The sequence below is a fragment of the Leptopilina heterotoma genome, unplaced genomic scaffold (genome assembly GCF_015476425.1).
Source record: "Leptopilina heterotoma isolate Lh14 unplaced genomic scaffold, ASM1547642v1 Lhet_228, whole genome shotgun sequence".
Classification (NCBI taxonomy): domain Eukaryota; kingdom Metazoa; phylum Arthropoda; class Insecta; order Hymenoptera; family Figitidae; genus Leptopilina; species Leptopilina heterotoma.
Genome location: NW_025110946.1, coordinates 3,617,086 through 3,636,256, shown reverse-complemented (window position 1 = coordinate 3,636,256; position 19,171 = coordinate 3,617,086).

The following is a 19,171-nucleotide window of genomic DNA, read 5'->3' as shown; positions in this document are numbered from 1 at the left end:
AGGAACATGAAACATATTGGGCAGGAATGGAGGTAGGAAGGCAAGCAAAGATTCTGTTGGGGCTAATACTCAACAGAGGAAGAGCGTGCGATCTCCTGAAACATCATATGATCAGAGTTAAAACCGTAATTCGTCTGCTTGCGGGTAATACACTATTGAATTACCATGAGCACAAAGTAGATAGACAAGTTTCACATTAAGTAGAGATGATAATAGAAAGCGTGAGTGCTTTTATATATAAAGCCTTTATTCATTATTATTTATATTCTTATTTATTTGTCCTTTTCCAGTTTTTATTCATCTATTTAGTTTATTATTATTTATTTGTTCTTTCACAGTTTTTCAATTAATTTTATATATTTTTGTTCTAATTTGTTGTACGATCCGTTCCGCTTTTATCCATTGACGCAGGATATACGCAGGATTTGGGAAAAGTCTTATTTTTTTGAAGGACAAATTTTTATTTATTCTGTTGAAAATGTACAATAAAATATTGTTAGCTAATTCTAAAAAGGCCGTAGCAGTATAAGCATGTAAAAAGTGCCCCCTCTTGGATTGGGTCCATATTTAGGGAATAATTTTGACCTATTATGAGACTTATATTTTCACCAAGTTTCAACTCGAAAAAAAATTTTGTTTTTGAGTTATACAATTTTTTTGAAAAATTCAAAAAAATTCAAAAATTTTTTTTCCCTCCAAAATGGTTAAACCGATTTTCATGAAAAAATTTGTTTTGTACAATACAATATGAACAGTTAATAAAAAAAAATTTTCGACCAAATTCTAACAAAGAAAGTCAGTAAAAAGTCAGTAAAAAAAAAATTTTTTTTTTATTTTTTTTTAAAAAACTTTTTTTTTATTGAAATTTTTTTTGTACGGCTGCACGCGCACGGCCCAAAAACATGTCAATCACTGAGAAAACGATTTATTTGATTCAAAAAATTTTTGTTTAAATCAAACTTAAAATATCTTTGCTATACAGTCAAACAAATTTCAGTTTAATTCAAACATATTTTTTGGTTCATTTATAGAAATAATATATTCAATTCAAACAAAATTTATGGTTGATTTGAAATTATTTCTAATCAACATTTAAGTTTGGATCAAAAATAACATTTTTAAACATATTCTTTGTTTAAACCAAAACAGAAAATATATTTGAATTAAACACAATTATTCAAACAAATATTATTTTTGAATCAAAGCAGTAGATATTTTCTATATATATTGGGATCTCACAAACCGATTAAGATTTTAAAACTCTTTCGGTCTTAAGTTAAAGATAAAACTTAAACCTATGTAAATTTCAAATTTTTTCTACAATTATTAAAAAATATGCCAAAGTTGAAAAAACTTCAAAAAAAATTTTTTTTTTGTAAATTTTTTTGAAAAGTTGACTAAAAAATCAATATTTACAATAAACAGGCATAAATTATTAACTTTTTTAGAAATTTAATTTAAGTATTAATTAATTTTTAATGTAATTTTAAAAAATGTTGGCCCCTCGTTTATATAGAAAACTGTACTATTTAGGGGCCAAAAATCGGTTTTTTATTTTTTAAAGTATGAAGTACCCTTTCAATCATCTTGCAAAAAATATATGTTACTCTTGAAATGACTATTATTTTATAGAAAAAAATGGCGGTGGTGTAAAAAAAATTTCAATAAAAAAAAGTGTGTTTTAAAAAAAAATAAAAAAAAATTTTTTTTACTGACTTTTTACTGACTTTCTTTGTTAGAATTTGGTCGAAAATTTTTTTTTATTAACTGTTCATATTGTATTGTACAAAAAAAATTTTTTCATGAAAATCGGTTCAACCATTTTGGAGGGAAAAAAAATTTTTGAATTTTTTTGAATTTTTCAAAAAAATTGTATAACTCAAAAACAAAATTTTTTTTCGAGTTGAAACTTGGTGAAAATATAAGTCTCATAATAGGTCAAAATTATTCCCTAAATATGGACCCAATCCAAGAGGGGGCACTTTTTACATGCTTATACTGCTACGGCCTTTGCACGTTTTGATTGTTATTTCCAGTTCCATAGAACTATAAGAGTTGTTTAGAAAATGATTTATACTAAAATTGTCAGGAAGGATTTGTAAAAGACTGTTGGAGGACAGAGCTCGTATGACATTGAGTGGAGTTTTTCGATTACCTTAATGTCCGCGGAACAAGAAAATGGCAATATCTTGTAAAGAATGTTAAGGTGGGATCGTTTGTCGGTCAGGGTTCGTTTTAAATAAGTGTTAACATTCGATCCGAGCCAAACAACGGGATATATATTTAATAAAATGAATCGATAAAATTGAAAATACAGATACAAAATATGCAAAGTACAAAACGACGTAAATAAACCCGTCCACGCGAAGACGGCGATGGACAAATAGTGTACCATCAACGTAAATACCGCGAGAACCAATAATAACGAAAATACGTAAAATAACATTTATGATTCGACGATAATCGTAGACAAAAAAAGAAATTTCTACAATAATAAGACGCGATTTTCCCAGGACACGAATTCTACTCATTAAATAAGTCGTACCGAGCAAAATTAAATAAAAAACGAAATGCCGTACAAACGACGACTTTTGAAACGATACCGGACGATTTCACGAAAGATCGCGTTACTATTCGTGAGGTAACACCTCTTAATCTCTCTTGCGGTAATACCGCTTGTGGTAAATCCACTTTGCTCTGTTTGTGGTAAGACCACTTTGAGAGACCCTATTGCGGTAACACTGCTTTAAAAAGTGACGGTAAATATAGAAAACGTTTTTTGTTTGTATCATTCATAAAAGGAAATAATATTTTTGATTTAATCATAATCGTCACAATCTGTTTAAAAACTGTTCACTACTTACCAAACTTTTGCAATAAATTAAATGTGATAAATTGACTGTGGGTTTTGTTTTAGCGCTATTTTTTCAAGTTGATGAAGTTATCATAGTTAGAACTCTTTATTTAATATTGTCTTTTTTAATAACATTCAAATGTTTAAGATTGTGAAGACTGTCTCTTTTAGTTGGTAATTATTAATAGTTAATAAATTAACTAAAAAGGAGATTTTGTCGGTAAATTGTTTAAGTACGTTCTGACTTTTCTGAATTTTTTCAGAAGAGCAGATAGTTGTAATTTAACACATTAAATTTTTATGTTTCAAATGGGGAGCATAAAAGTTTGCATTTAGTGAATTTTTTGGGCGAGATGATCTGTATGATGGAAATGTTTTGTTATTTGGAGTAAGAATTCACAACATTCTTTTGATGTTATTCTATTTGAGCTTTTACAAGTTAGGCAATTAATATTCTCGGGAGCAACCGATGTTAGGAGCGAACTCTTCCATTCTACGTATAGTAGCGGATTCTTAGACCGAGGAAAGTTTGCAGACAGTTAGTAGACTTTTTTACTTGGGAAACCAATTTATATAGTTCTGAATGTAAATCGTCAAAAAAGAAAAAGACAACCTCGTATTACTTCTAAACGTCGTCTTTCGTCAGCTGCCTCCGGAAAACTTACGAAAATCCTTCTACATGGATGATAGCATTCACAGCTACATAAATAGTAATGTAGCTGTGAATGATACTGGCAGAAGTGCCTTAATAGAGTAAAACGACAAATGGCTCCGCTTAGTCGGCAACGGGTGTAATATTAAAACATGATACCTTATGATCTTACCTTAATTTTTTGAACAAAACCATTGATGTAGATGTAGTAAAAAAATTTTTGACTATTTTCTTTTCGTTCATGAATATATCGCTCTAAAAAACTATCCACCTAACACTCTAAAGGGCCAGTTCCACAACTATATTAACCAGAGTTTAAGTCGGTGAACTTGGTCTAATGACACTGGAGCTTCACTTATTTTCAGTTTTACTTATTTGTAGTCGCATATATTTTAATAATTTACAGTCTGACTTATTTTAACTTAAAAGGTTTTCCGTACATTCCCATTGGTTGATGTTAAATAATCCACCAATAAAATCATTTCCTCATATTACTTCTCACAGTTAAAGTAAGTGCGACTCTACCTGTCGATTCATGTGGACCTGGTTAAAATAAGTGAAGCTCCAGTGTACATTACTGAACCGAGTTCACAGACTTCAACTGCAGTTACAAAAAGTTGTGGAATTGCCGGTTCCACAACTATGTTAACCAGAATATATGTAGTAATGATGTTATCACTCGGTCGATAAATTAATAAAAACGATAAGATAGTCGATCACTCCGAGTCAAGATTTACTCCTGACTCACAGTGATCGACTATCTCATCGTTTTTATTGTATTAACTTGAGTTCAAGTCTGAATTCGGTCTAGTTACGTTACTAAACCGAGTTCACCGACATAAACTCCGTTTAAAAAATTTGTGGAACTAACTCTAAAGGATGATTCCTCCTGGTACCTACAGCAAGTCTGATAATCGCAATATTCTTTGCAAAATACAACATAAAGGATTGCTGTGTCCTAGGAAATTCTGGTTTGAACTTGTTTGCTGATGAATTTTATATCTCGCATAGTACAAATCCGCTAACCACTATTCACAGTTTGTTTACAAAAAAGCTAATAAAAATAAAAAAATTTCTGTCAAGGTTCCACCCCTAATATAATTACTGTTCAAGGTGCGAATGATCTTTTATGTTTGTTAATCATTGAAAATCATTCTTTGTGATTGGATGAAGATCTTGATTCAAGTGTATATTTTATTTTTTATACACACGGAAAAGTTTTTGGGTTAGCTGCGTTCTCCGCGCGTAGAGACGGTCTCCCAAAAGAGAGAAGGCATATCGCCTTGTATATAGGTGAGCTTCTTTCTCTACTGGGAACGTTGCTCACCCAGTGCTGGACGAGCTGCGATGAAAGTCAGTGGTAGATACATGACTGGTAAAGCAGCTCGTCCAATGCTGGCCCTGCTGCGTTATCTTTTTGCGACTGCTGCTCCACCAAACGTGAAGTTGCGCAGCGTTACCAGAGCAAATAGAGTTGCTCGCCCCAAAACTTTTCCGTGCACTCGTCTTTTGCCTTAATACTAACGTTACAAGTGTCCCCGAGGAACTTTTTCTTACATGTTACATCTTAATTTACTAAGTTTTGCCAGTAATAAAAAATACACATTATTGGTGTACAAATCCATCAACGGAAGAATCAACGTAATTTGTCCATATAAAATACTAGTTAATTTTTTTAAGTTCTCAAAGTTTAATTATATATTTATTAATTTCTTAACTTATTTTACGGACATGTTATTCAGCGATCACGTGTCTTTTATAATTTACTATGGGAACACGTCACACTGAAAAGCATGACCTTAAAAGTATTTATTAATATTATTAAAGAATTATAATTATTTTATATTATTTGGAATAATGTTTTAGACCAAATAAAAATGTATTATAAAACGTAACGTACTTTTAAATTGGTAATTTTTGGAAATAACAGCTAGGAAAATGGCTGATCAGATCTATAAAAATTGACAAACTTGATTGAAAAGATGTTGATTTCCGTCATAAGGGAACTTTAAAATATACTGTATGACTTCCGTTTCCTTTGGTAACTTTCCAAGATCGATTTGTACTATGGTGCAAACCGCTGCACTCCTTGCAGTGGCAATCAATTCGGAGGGTTCGAGGAGAACATACGACACACGGAAGGCAGTGGCTCTCATTTCTTGCTGTAACGTCCGAGCTCCGGAAATTGAAAGTCTGTGACGTGACTTCCGATAGACGCCACCATCACCCTTCTTCCTTCGCCCAACTGAATAGTTGAGAGAGCAATGAATTTTGCATTAAAGAGTTACAATCGAACACGAATCTCCACCTGTATTTCTAAGTATAACTTTTTAACACTACGACGACGTTGGAATTTACGAAAAAAGATAGAAAATAAATAGTTTTTGGTTGCAATATATTGATCGTACTATAACTTCATCTTATTTCCTTTAAATTTCTCAACAATACTCTTGAACATTCAATTATAAAATGTTTCTTAATAATTTTTTTAAACTCTCTACATTATGCGGAAATGTAGGGGAGAGTCTCCAGTTGTGAGACGGGTTTTATTTTTTACCCGTAAATTGTAAATGGGTAAACGAAATTGTAAATAAAATACACCGTTCGAAAGATAACAGAAATACGCAACTTTTATTAAAAGAAAGTGTAGTGTTTCGATGAACTCAAAAAATTTTACGATACATTTTCCCAGCACATCGCTTTTGTCAAAAAAAAATGTCTCCAGTTGTGAGACACTCATTAAAAATTTCTAAAATTTAATAAGTTTGACATAAAACGTTATGTTTAGTAGAAATAATTAAATATATTTATAATATATATTATTATATACTAAATAATAATATTTATTCGCCAAAATATGACTATCAAATAAACACAATTTAATAGCTTCAACAAGAGCATTAAAATTGATTTCTTCTGAATCAATTAACTTTTTTCCACTTGACATGCCCAAAAATACTAGAAAAAAAATCAAAACAACATTTAAATAGTATGCCTGCAAAGTCGTATTTTTTATGCTGCCCAGATGGGTGTTGACACCATCTCACAACTGGTGATATGCTGTGTCTCACACCCAGAAATTGGCGCTATTTTGAAAAAGGAAAATTAAATTATTTTCAACCGTAGATTGGAACAATGCAATATTGCATAACAAAATATAAGGAAAACACTAAAAGAAAATGCATTACATTTACCTTTTCCAATTAATTAACTTGGAAAAAAAGTACTTTGCATTTATTGAAAAAACTCTTTTTAGTCGATTATCACACACAGTGTTGGTATTTAACAAAAACAGTTTATATATCCGCTTCGGCGTACACGAAAAAGATGGCTCATATAAAAAGAAATGTTTTTATATAAACCAATCGGCTTTTTAATATTGCACGTTAAAAAAATGGACTGTCTCACAACTGGGACTCTCCCCTAAATTTTCTTTGTGTGCAAAAAAATAATATCAATTCAAAATTTTTAAGCTTTTGTTTAAAATACTCCCAGATACAAAGTGATCTTGCAGTAAGCTTTCCGTGCAAATTTGTCGCAAGATTGATGCTACCTTCAAACGTAACACCTATAGTAAGCTTACTGCAAGATTACCTAGTAAGCTTGCATTACGCTTAACAGGTAAGTAAATATTTGATTATATATTGTTTAATAAATTAATTATTATTTAATATTTAATTTTCATTTAATTTAAAATAATATAAAATTATAACAATGCTATATTAAAACTCTTTTTTAATTTCTCCAATGCATTGGAGTTGCGTATTAATATCCGTGCTGAATTGATAAAAATGAAAAATTGTTAACGTCGTAGCAGACGTTAACTATTAACATTATCAGTTAAGGGGTTATATCTGTTTAGAGGCCTAGAAAGAATACTTTTTTAAAATTTTTTTTCTGAGCACGTTTTTAAGTGAACATAAACAAATAATATATGAATCAATTAAGAAAATCTTCAGGAATATAACAAAAATTGTTTATTGACATGAATTTACAAAATGGAGGCTGTTGGTCAATAAATATAACATGACATCTAAAAAAGTGTCTTCGCTGCATGCAGAGAAGTCCCCTGGACCATCGTTTGTAAGCATAAAAAACTTTTTTCATAAACTAGATGAGTTTCTCTACCGAAGTACACACGATTATGATTTTACAAAATTTTTTTCGAAAAATGACGATGCTTTGAAAAAAATCGACTTTTCACCAAAAAATTGGTATTCAAATATCTCTAAAATTTTTTGTTTTCATCAATTATTAAAATCGTGTGTACTTTGATAGATAATCTAATTAAAACTTACATTTAAAATGAAAATTAAAAAAAAATGGTAAAAAAGTTTAGAAAAGGAATAAAGTAGCTATTTAAACTCACAAAATGAATGGTTTTTTTTCGCATAGTCAGTAATTAGAACTTTTTCACGTTAATGCTAAACTGATTCAGAAACGTGGATTCAGTGGTACTCGTTGGAATAGAGGAGTGAATTCGGGAACGACACGGGAGGAAACGAGATTAGGAAGCTAACTTTGTTTGCTCCGGCCAATCAACAAATTCAAGAATTTTAGTTCACTGTAAAGTCTCTCTTAGAGTAGAAGCTTGTAGAGTTGTTACAAGAAAACTAAAAGAGGTTTCTCAATGGTAAAACATAGGTACTACCGTCAAACCAAATCGAAATCCACCGGGCTTCTTATTTTCTCTTTCCGCTTTTATTTTAAAACTAGTTGTCTTACCTGTCTTCGGCGGTTCCAATTTTACGATTTTTAAAATTTTGTAATTTATAATTATATTTGTTATCACAATAATAAAAGTTCAAATACGAGCGCCAGGCGAGCGAACAGTTGAATCACAACATTGAAAATCTTTCGTACTTATTTTAAAGCTAAAAATTCAAGCATTCATTTAGTACAAATTTCCAATTTTTCTAGATACTTTTCTGAAAGTTGCAGCTCATCAAAGTTGGACAATGAAAATTCACTGAAAACGAAAATTACACCTATCTTAACAGCAAATTTATAATCTTTCCAAAATTGCCTCAAAAAACTTTCTACCTTAATATTTAACGAAGTCATCAACATTTAAAGAATAATAAGAAAAAATTAAAGAATCTTTTAAATAAAAGATTTAATTTATGATTAATTCTTACTTCCTTTACACCAAAGAAAAATATGGACAGGATTGTTTATAAATCACAACAATTTATTAACAGTAAATTTATACTAAACGCAACAAAGTTATCTTTCGTTTATTTGAATTTCTTACTACCAGCACACGATAAGAATGTTCAATTTAAAAGTAGAGAATTTAATAATTAAGTAACTTTTTTTATTCGTTGAATGTGTAGAATTTAAGGAAATTTAGATTTAAGGTAACGCCACTTGTAACTTAGAAAACACATAACTCACGAAAACAAATAGAAGACATGCTTATTTAAAATGACAGTTTTTTAACTGTCAATTTTAATTTTACAATTTTTAATATTTATTATTTTTAAAGTGTAAACAAATTGCGAAAGTATAAGTTAATAAAATTGTTTTACTAAAGTTAAATTAACTTTAAATCATAAAAATTTTTTATTTGGCATATTTTATGTTCGCTTAAAATAAATGGCAAAATTTTAAAATTTATCCTAAAAAACATTTCAGATAAATAACGTTTTTTCTATTTGTTTTCTTGAGTTACGTGTTTTATAATTGCTCTCGCAAATAATGTATTTTCATTTAGGAGCAATCGATACATAAAAATAAGATATATAGCTCAATGCCGTGGCGCGCAAGGTAACTGTAAGTAAGTCAAAACTTTAACCCTCAGTGTAAACACTATAAATGTGACGTTTTGTATACTCTGGGTTACTCAAACAGAAATTGACAGATTGACTCGGTCAAACGATTTACCGACAGCTAGCACCTAACACTTCTTTTGCAGACCAGTTCGGACTAGTATAACGTCGCATTAAGAAATTACAAAAAAAATTTTTTGTACTTAAGATTGAAATTTTTTTTTATTACCAAAGTAACGGTTGCCATGGCAACGGTTGTTATGTCAACCATTAACATATCAACGGTTGCCATGGCAACGGTTATTATGACAACCATTAACATAACAACGGTTGTTATGTCAACCATTAACATAGCAACGGTTGTCATGGCAACGGTAGTTATGTTGTCTTAAGACTTAAGGCATAAGACTTAAAACTTAAGACGTAAGAACTACGGACGGACACCGAAGTCTCGCTATAAGGGTTTTGGCCTTTGGCCACGAAACCCTGAAAATAACTACAACTTTTAAAAGTCACCTGGTTTAAAATATCCCAGATTCTGAGAGAACTGGTGGTTTTTTTTCTGACTTATTACAACTATAGCGCTTTTTAATGTAATTCCCATATTCCTCACCTGCGTTGACCACAAATGAGGTAGATAGACGATTACTTAATATTTAAACTTTAAAAGAAAGTAAAATTTCGATTTAAAATGTTGATATAAGCAATTTTTGAAAATGTTGAATTGCACAGAAAAGTTTTCACGATATACCCAAGGTAAATAATCCGAGTTGTCTTGAAATACTGAATTTAATTTAAAACACCATCGCAATATTCTTTTCTTTATTCTAAACATCTGAAGAATATCAAACATACCCTTTTCGAAGTTGATATTTCCTGATTCAAGAGTTTTCTGTAGCGAAAAAGCATGTACTAATCAAAGGCATGCATCAGATGCCTATTTCGAAAACAATAGCAACGCATCAGGCATTGGAATTGCAAAATACGAGATCGACGGCTCTTTTTCATCCTTCAATTTTTTTTCTTTTTTCTTAGTTCTCCTTTACTTCCGAACACCACCACCACCACCCCACATATTTCACATCTGTTTTGCTCTCGGTGCTTTCAAATCTTTTCAGAGGCAATCGTTCTACCACTTGGATGCCTTACTTCTATATTTTCTAGTGACTAAATTTATTTCGTACTCTGTGAGTTGAAGAAAAAAGAATATACACAGGATGTCTGCGGGTACCGGAAATACTTTGGACCGATCGACGTTTGTCTGATGGTTTCAACATCCACGACGTTTTCTTCGTCGTTTCACAGTGATTGCCTTTATTGTCAAGCTTCTTTGAATGCTATATATATATATATATATATATATATATACTTTTCTTACAACTTTTTTAATCAAATTAAAATTAAAAATATTTACGTAATCGACCTCCTGGTTTTTATTAGCAAAAAGACTTTTTTTTAAAAAATATCATACTCTTTTATGGTTTTTTAAGTTTTAATTTATTACAGGAAGGTTTAATTTATCTATAACATTAATACTAATTACAAAACAATTGATAGATTTCATTATTTATAGAATTTTCTGAAAACTGTTACAACTAACACCTAAGTCCCCTACAATCAGAATTAATTTCAACTTTTAAAATTTCAATATGAAGACTTACCGGAAATATTAACATTCGGCTCCTGTGTAGAATTTTCCCAAATTTTCCTTACCTAAAGCTGAAGTTTAGTAGGTTTCTGGTAGGGAAAACTTAAGGAAATTGGTTAGGCCCTTCTTTTTAACGCTCGTATCTTAATGCAAATTTTGAAAAGGAAAATACAGCTTTTCTACAAAAGAGGTTGATATTTAGTATTTTGATAAAACAGTTAAAGTTTTGTTTGATAGAAAAGTTTAATAGTGTTTCACAAAGAGAGAAATGTATCATTAAACAACCATTTAAAAGATTCATCAATTCACTCTCACGTCTCAAGTAGGATAAAGTTAATATGCTTTATTCAATCAGATGTAAGGCAAATTAAATCAAATATAAATCAAAACACATCTAATCTCTGTTATGTGTCAAAAGTAAGACTTTGAACAAAATCTCCCCTGACATCAAAATCAAAGAAAAGCTAAATGAATAAGTCCAACAGATTGATTATTTAATATTATAACAAATTGGTTTACTGGGAGTAATAAATTATTGTTTTCCTTTAAGGAGAAACCTGCTATAGAATTGTGACAATATTGTAATATTAAAATTACATGCAAAAAGTTAACATTCAAAGTGATATTTAATTTTAAAAAACATGCCCTGTGTTAGCGTGGATATGGATTATATTCATTCAAATGGAATAAATTTTGTGATTAAGGTGATATAATAAGAAAGAATATTTAATGGAAAGATATAATAGAAGGAAAGCGAGCTGAATCTTCCAAATTGTTAACATGCTTGTGTTTTGATTAATTAAAATTGTTATAATAAGTTAACTATAAAAACATTCGATCAATATTAAAAGGGTTTGGATGTACGGGAGTTGAAATTTGATTTTTCCCAGTTGACGTTTCTTGAAAAACCCGCGAGAGGGTTTTATCAGCGCCGCGTCTTGTCCAAGAATGCCCGCCAAAAGGTTCGAGGTGAGGGAAGCAGTCCTGATGGGGGTGAATTATGGGGGGGTTTTTGATTCGCGTTTAATAAAAGAGATTTTCCACGGTTCCTTGACCTCATTTTATCTTTCGTCGCTATCAGAATTGTAAGACTACGCCCCATACATGTACGTGCGTCGCCGACGACCTAGAGGTAAAATTGTTTAGTGGAAGTCAAAAATCATTATTTATTTATAATATTTTTGTATTGATTTTCCTAATTCTAATTATTTAGTGTGGTGTTTTAATCAATATTTGGCCGAAGTCAAATTGCGTGTGACTGACGGGATTGAGGAAGTTAAGGAATCGTGGCATTTTACGGGTGAATCCAGAAATTATCTTTTTGGCGCTAAAATGGCCAAGTCTATATCTAGAATTTCGTGGATGAATTGGAATTAGCTTGAGGGATTGTCTTGACCATTTTGAAATCCATTATGCAGAAATCCGCCTGAAATTTGGATTGCTTCCCACACTCCGTCAACCCAGCGTCAACGCTTCCATTGCGATCACGAAGGCGACGATCGATAAGTTTATTTTATTTTGATTTTATTTTCATTGATATTGACACCAAGGTGCACTCTTTCGAGTGTCACCATTGTTTTAAATATTAAACTTGGCTAAGTCCAATATATTTGTAATAATATATCATTGAATTGTGTGTGTGTGTATTGTCTATAATATTTTTTGTATTTTAATTTCGGCGTCGTGGCTCGAGCCCCCTATTTAATTCCGCAAATTTCGAATAATAATAATTTTATAATGCGTGATTATGCATTGACATTTCTAAATTAATTAACGAAGTTATTGATTGTTCATAATAAATTTTATTCTATTGTACTTGACGTGTATTTTGATTTTTTCATACAATTTAATTTTTACAATCATATTTCAAATTAGATTTGTTAATCCTTGAATTTTCTGAACATTTTTATTTAATATTTCGTATCACTTTTAATTTTATAAATTTAATTTTGAGTAAAAGTCGTGTTTTGTTACAATATGAGAAGTACCCAGGTAGAAATTTCAACTCTATAATGACCAGTCACTGGGAAGTTTTTCTAGATTCTGGCCAGTGATTGACCAGAAAATCTGGCAAGTGATTGATTAGGAATGTAACGCGCTGCTTTAGCAGTCACTGGTTAGATTATCTGGCTAGTGACTGGCAAGTAACGGACCAGTAACTGGACAGTTTTCTGCTTAAAATCTAGAATAAAATATAATTTTTCCTGGCTCTTTTTATTTTGTTTATAATTACATATTTATTTATATTTTTGTGTTTATTCAAATATTTAAGACTAATAAACAATTACTCTACTAATAACACTTCGCACGCATGGGGGATCGAACCCTAGACCCTGCAGACACAACGCATGTGCGTTACCACGCAGCCACTGTGACTAGATAGTAACTTATTATAACTACAAGTTTAAGAACTGAAGTTCCATTCCGATTGTGACCAGAATTTCTGGCCAGTGACTTGTCAGAAGCAATGATCAGAAATCAAGACTAGATAAACTGTTTAGCCACTTGTCAGAGACTTGACGGCTTATCTTGTCAAAATGTAGAAAAATGTAAACTTTGGTAATGTGACAGTGAAACGATCATAACTTTTATATAAAGTTACTTTAGACTTTTCTGTTTTTGACCGTATAGAACATAAAAATTATTTTTAATATCTAATTATAAATGATTGACTAAGAGTGTATTTTTATGGGACTGGTGCTTTGTTTTTTTCCTTAGTAACTGGTCAGTTTCTGTGTCCGCAGTTTCTTTTTTTGATAGTGTCAAGATTTTCTGGCTAGAGATTTGGAAACTGGCCAGTGTCTGGAAAGAAATTCTTATCACTATTATGATCAGATTTTCTGGTCAGTGACTTGACAAAAGTACTGTTCACAAAGGGGAATTGTTTTTATCCAGTGAAACTGGCCAGTCACTCATTCAGGACTGGCCAGATTGTCTTAGCAAGTAAAACTCGCTCTCGACTCTACAGCTACTGGAAGAAAACAAATAATACTTGACAAATTTCTACCTGGGTATGGGGAGCGTTCACAAATAATGTCACGTTTTTGGGGGTAGGGGGGGGGGGGTTTCTACTAAACGTGACACAATGTATTTTTACATGAGAAATTGCATGAAATTGCGTGACAGGGGGAGGGGGGTCTAAAATCCCGAAAAATTGCGTGACACCCAGGTTAAAATCCCCGTACAGGATCCTTAAAGGATCCTCTCGGGATCCTGTGCAGGATCCCGACCGGATCCCGTGCAGGAAATTGGAACAGGGTTCCTGTGCAGGTTCCGATGCAGGAACCTTAACTATCAAAGGTTCCTGTAAAGGTTCCTGTACAGGAACACTTGCAGGATCATGTACAGGAAACTTTGTGAAGGTTCTTGCACAGGAACCTTTACAGTTTTGTAAACTGCAGGTACTTAAGTATAAAGGATCCTGTAAGGAACCCGTAATGGATCCTACACAGTTTCCTCAATTAATTTATTTATATTTTTAACTCCTGCGCAGTAGTTTTCTATGAGTTTCTCGAATGCGCAATACATTTTTCTGTCCAACATTGTTATACGAGCATAACATATTGAAATATGAAGTCTATGTATGTCAAATGTTGCTTAACATATAAAAATTAAAAAAATTAAAAAGTTTCCTGTACATGATCCTACAAGTGTTCCTGTACAGGAACCTTTACAGGAACCTTTGATAGCTAAGGTTCCTGCATCGGAACCTGCACAGGAACCCTGTTTAATTTCCTGCACGGGATCCGGTCGGGATCCTGTACAGGACGGGTACGGGATCCGGTCGGGATCCTGCACAGGACCTGCACAGGATCCCGAGAGGATCCTTTAAGGATCCTGTACGGGGATTTTAACCTGGCATCATTTGTGAACGCTCCCATGGCGTTTCATATGAAAACGACATATGATGTCTCAGATTTTTTTCATATTGTACGAATTGAGAGTGATTAGGGTCCTAATGGAGTATACCAAGTAACAATAAAAAATTATTTTTATTTTTCTAGACATTTGCATCAAAAAATTTTTGCAAATTTTTTTTATTTTGAAAATAACTTTTTTAGCTTCGAGATACAAAAAATTGTTCGGAACATTATTTGTGCTCAAAATACATAACATTAAGAAAAAATTACAATAAATGAAAATTATTAATTTTAGGTTAATAATATTGATAATATATTAAAACATTCCTAAAATTGTTAGCTTGGCGTTATTTTTTGTTTTTATTTATTTATTTATTTATTCAAAATACACGGGCTTTAAAGCCCAATCGTACCAAGTACTGTTGAAACTTTACAATGTAATAATTAAATTAAATGGCTGCTGTACTATTATTATTGTTAATATCAAAAATGACGCTTTTTGCGGTCTGAATAAAAGGACTAAGGGACACTCCAAAAAAATCCATGAAATCACGGTGTTCATTTGCCTCTCTGCTCAATCTATTAATTGTAGAATTATCAAAATAATTTGTTCTAGCCTTAGATCGACTGAACAATAATGCGTTTCTAGTTTTTATATACGGAACATTAAAGTTAAATAGTTTTTGTAAAAAAATTCCTAAACATTACAATGCAAGCGCTCTGTCTAGCGTCAGCGGGTCTTTTAAAGAAAAGTTAAAAATAATAATCCCTTGTAATAAATAAAATAGAAAATTTTTTAATGAGGAATGGAAAAATGGTTACAATCCATAGTAAGCTAATTATAAGCATGTACATAATATCTTAATAGTTTTGTTAAGTTTATAAAAATTACTTTTGTAGAAAATTTCAAACATAGAGAATTAAAATAGCAGCATATGTAGAAAAATTGTATTACAGATAGTTTTCAAAATAACTTTAAAATGTCAATATGAAAAGAACATGTTACTATAGCAATAATCTAGAATTATAATTTAATTCTTGTCGAATTTTAGCAAAAATAACTACATCAGATTTTAATACTAGGCCTTTTTTCCACAATATACAAAATAAAATAGCAAAATTCAGTAATCTTTTTAAATATAAATTCCTAAGTAATTTTTTCCGTATTACTAGATGCAAATTGTTTTATTTTATTTTAAACACTGGTTGATTATTATTACTGTAAATTACCTCCTTTTTTCTATCCTGACTAATTGGTAGAATCACATTTTCAATATTTAAAGTGATTTGACATATTTTTTTGAATTGTAATAATGTCTTATTAGACCTTAATTGATTTAGTCTGAATTACAACTATTTTTCTTTGCTTTGATAAAAAATCGCATAATAAAATTTAATGATTTCGCATTATTACTATCTAATTAATAAAAAAATTATCTTCCGACACTCGGAAATGAGAATTAGACAAATGGAAATGAAAGCTACCGAGAGAGACGGAAATAAGATCACGTTTCCGACAAGAGGTACTTATATTCCGAAGAGCACCCGGCGCGCGACGTGCATTATGCATGCCGGTGCCTAATGTCCATCAGAATTATATCCGTAGCTTCCAGGCGATCCAAATTTCCCGGAATGAAAATGCTAATTAAAATCATTCGGCAATTAGTATGAGTTTGACTGGCATTGGTAAAATGCTTTTAAATCTTTCAGCTTGTAATTTTATCTTACGTTTTCTCATTGTCTTAACAATGTACTCATTAATACAAATTAAAGATTAAAGAGATATAATTAATTTCGATTCAAATAGTAAAATGTAATAAATACTATCCGTTATTTAAGTACACTGAAACCCTACTTATTTGAATATGGCTCACGCAATTCGACACGAAGTGTCGCGTTTATTTGTATTTTGGTCGACATAACCTATATTGGTGACGTAATTCGATAAATTGACATGATTGGTTGGTTTTGTTTGAACTCAACCAATGGGAATGTAAGTATCTTTCCATTGGTCGCGTACTGCGCATGAGATAAAATAAGTGGGGTTAGGGCGGATTCTAACTAAAAATAACTGAAGCAAAAACGTGAGATAATCTAAGCGGGAGGTTTGACGTCGAGGTAAAATGATGTGCACCGTCGATTATTGTTCGGTATACACCATTAGAACTCGACTGTCGATAAACCGGTTGTACTCAGGAGAGGTTTTCTACAGTTTCCCTCTTCTCTGGCGAGAAAACCCATTGACGGGTGGTCCAGGCGCAATGCGAGTACTCCTAATAAAAGTCGGCTGTAGACGCAAATTAGATTAATATATAGAAAATTTATGTAGAATGGTTATGCTTAATACAAAAAAGTATTTCTCGGGGACTCTTGTCGAAGTGCGTAAGGCCAATAGGACAGGAGTATAAACAATAAAAAAAAAAACTAGGTGGGAATTATATATATATATATATATATATATATATATATATATATATATATATATATATATATATATATATATATATATATATATATAATTCAACGCCTCCCGTTTTCATATAATGCTTATAGAAAAACAAATGCAAGATCATTTTTATTCAATTTTTAGTGCAAACAATTCTTATTAAAGTTTCCGTGCAATAAAATGCTTATTCAAAATTCTATGCGAAAAAGTACAATCTGAAATTAGCTTACACTATGAAATTTACGAAATTTTCATTTCAATATAATTTTGAATTACAATTGCTAAAAAAATATTTCTTAATACGTAAGGGAGAATTCATGTTTAAAGTTTCTTATAATAATAGATACGCACTGAAATTCTCTGATATTTAATTGTAATTTAATATTAAAAGGAAGATTTAGGGTTACATTATTTTATTGTTCTGTCAGTTGCAATTGTTTTGCATACAATTTTGAATAAGACTTTTCTTGCACGGAAAATCGTATAAGAATTATGTTGCACCAAAAAGTGAATAAGAATGATCTTGCATTCGCTTTTTAATAAGCATTATATGAACGGGGGGCGTCGAATTATTTAATATATGTGACGCGACCCGAAGAAAGGTACCTAAGAAGCAAACGAATTATAGGTTGGGTTCGAGTTAGATTTATCTTGATTAAAAGTTCATTTTTAATTATTTGAATTTTAAACCAATATTAATTGAATATTTTGAATATAATGAAAACTTGAAAACCAACAATTTTTAATTAATAATTGATTCTCTTTCTCTATTTTCACTCAAAAAATTTAAAACATAACCTCAAATTTTTTCCTTCTTAGTTTCCTTTCTTGGGAACGCGTCGCATATTTACCGAATACATAAAGGCCTTTGTCATAATTATAACAATATTTAATTACTATTAACAATAATTACAATTAATTACCACAATTAGTTAAATAATCTTTAACGTCCTAGATCTTTTATAAAATAAGGAAAATAAAACGAAAACATTCGGACAATGAATTTCTCCCTGAAGAGGAAATTATTCAGATTTCGAAACGTTGGAGTAAATAATAGTACATTATATTATAATTTATCTGTCGGTCACTATGAAACAGATCCTGTACTAATTAGTTCGTACCGCCGCCGCGCTGCTTGAGCATAGAATCTGAACTATGAATGACACCAACTGAATAAAATTAAGAACGAGCACTGACACGCATTTTACACGGCCGGTGTTTGTCACAGTACGGATTCTGTGCTTTTCTTCTCTCAGTGCAGCAGTCAATAAAGTAACCATTATAGCCCCAGGAAGATAAAGGGTACATTATTGACCGCTCACAGGTCATTAAAGTACCCTTTATCTCCCTAGGGCAATAATGGTTACTTTATTGACCAGCTGGGTTATATGGGAGAACTTAGCATGCACCGGTACACGTAGCATAGACTAACCATAATACGCCTTTGTTGTATAAATATTTTTATTCATTGTCCGAATTTTTTCGTTTTATTTGCCTTATTTTAATTACCACAATTTTTTTCTTGTGTTACTAACAGTTTGATTTTTAATTAAGAAACCATTTTTTGAAAGTATGTAGAATTTTATAACAATCTAGAATTAATTTTATTATTATTATTTATTTGTATGTATGAATACGTCAAACTAAAAAGACAAATGTAAACATTTTTATTTCACTAAAGATGAATTCAACAACAGTAATCCGCAATATTTTCTCGTTTTCATTGTAAAAAATCGAGTGATATTTTTTTTAATTTTTCACATAACTTCTCAGTAATCTGAATACCGGACGGTTATGTGAAACTGCTTTTTATCCCCTAACACAAATCATCGATTGTCATGGAAATATTCATGATACAATTTTTCCTAAAGTTATGTGTCCCTCTATTGATTAAATAGAATATTGTAAAAATATTTTTAAAAAATCCATGAGAATTTTTT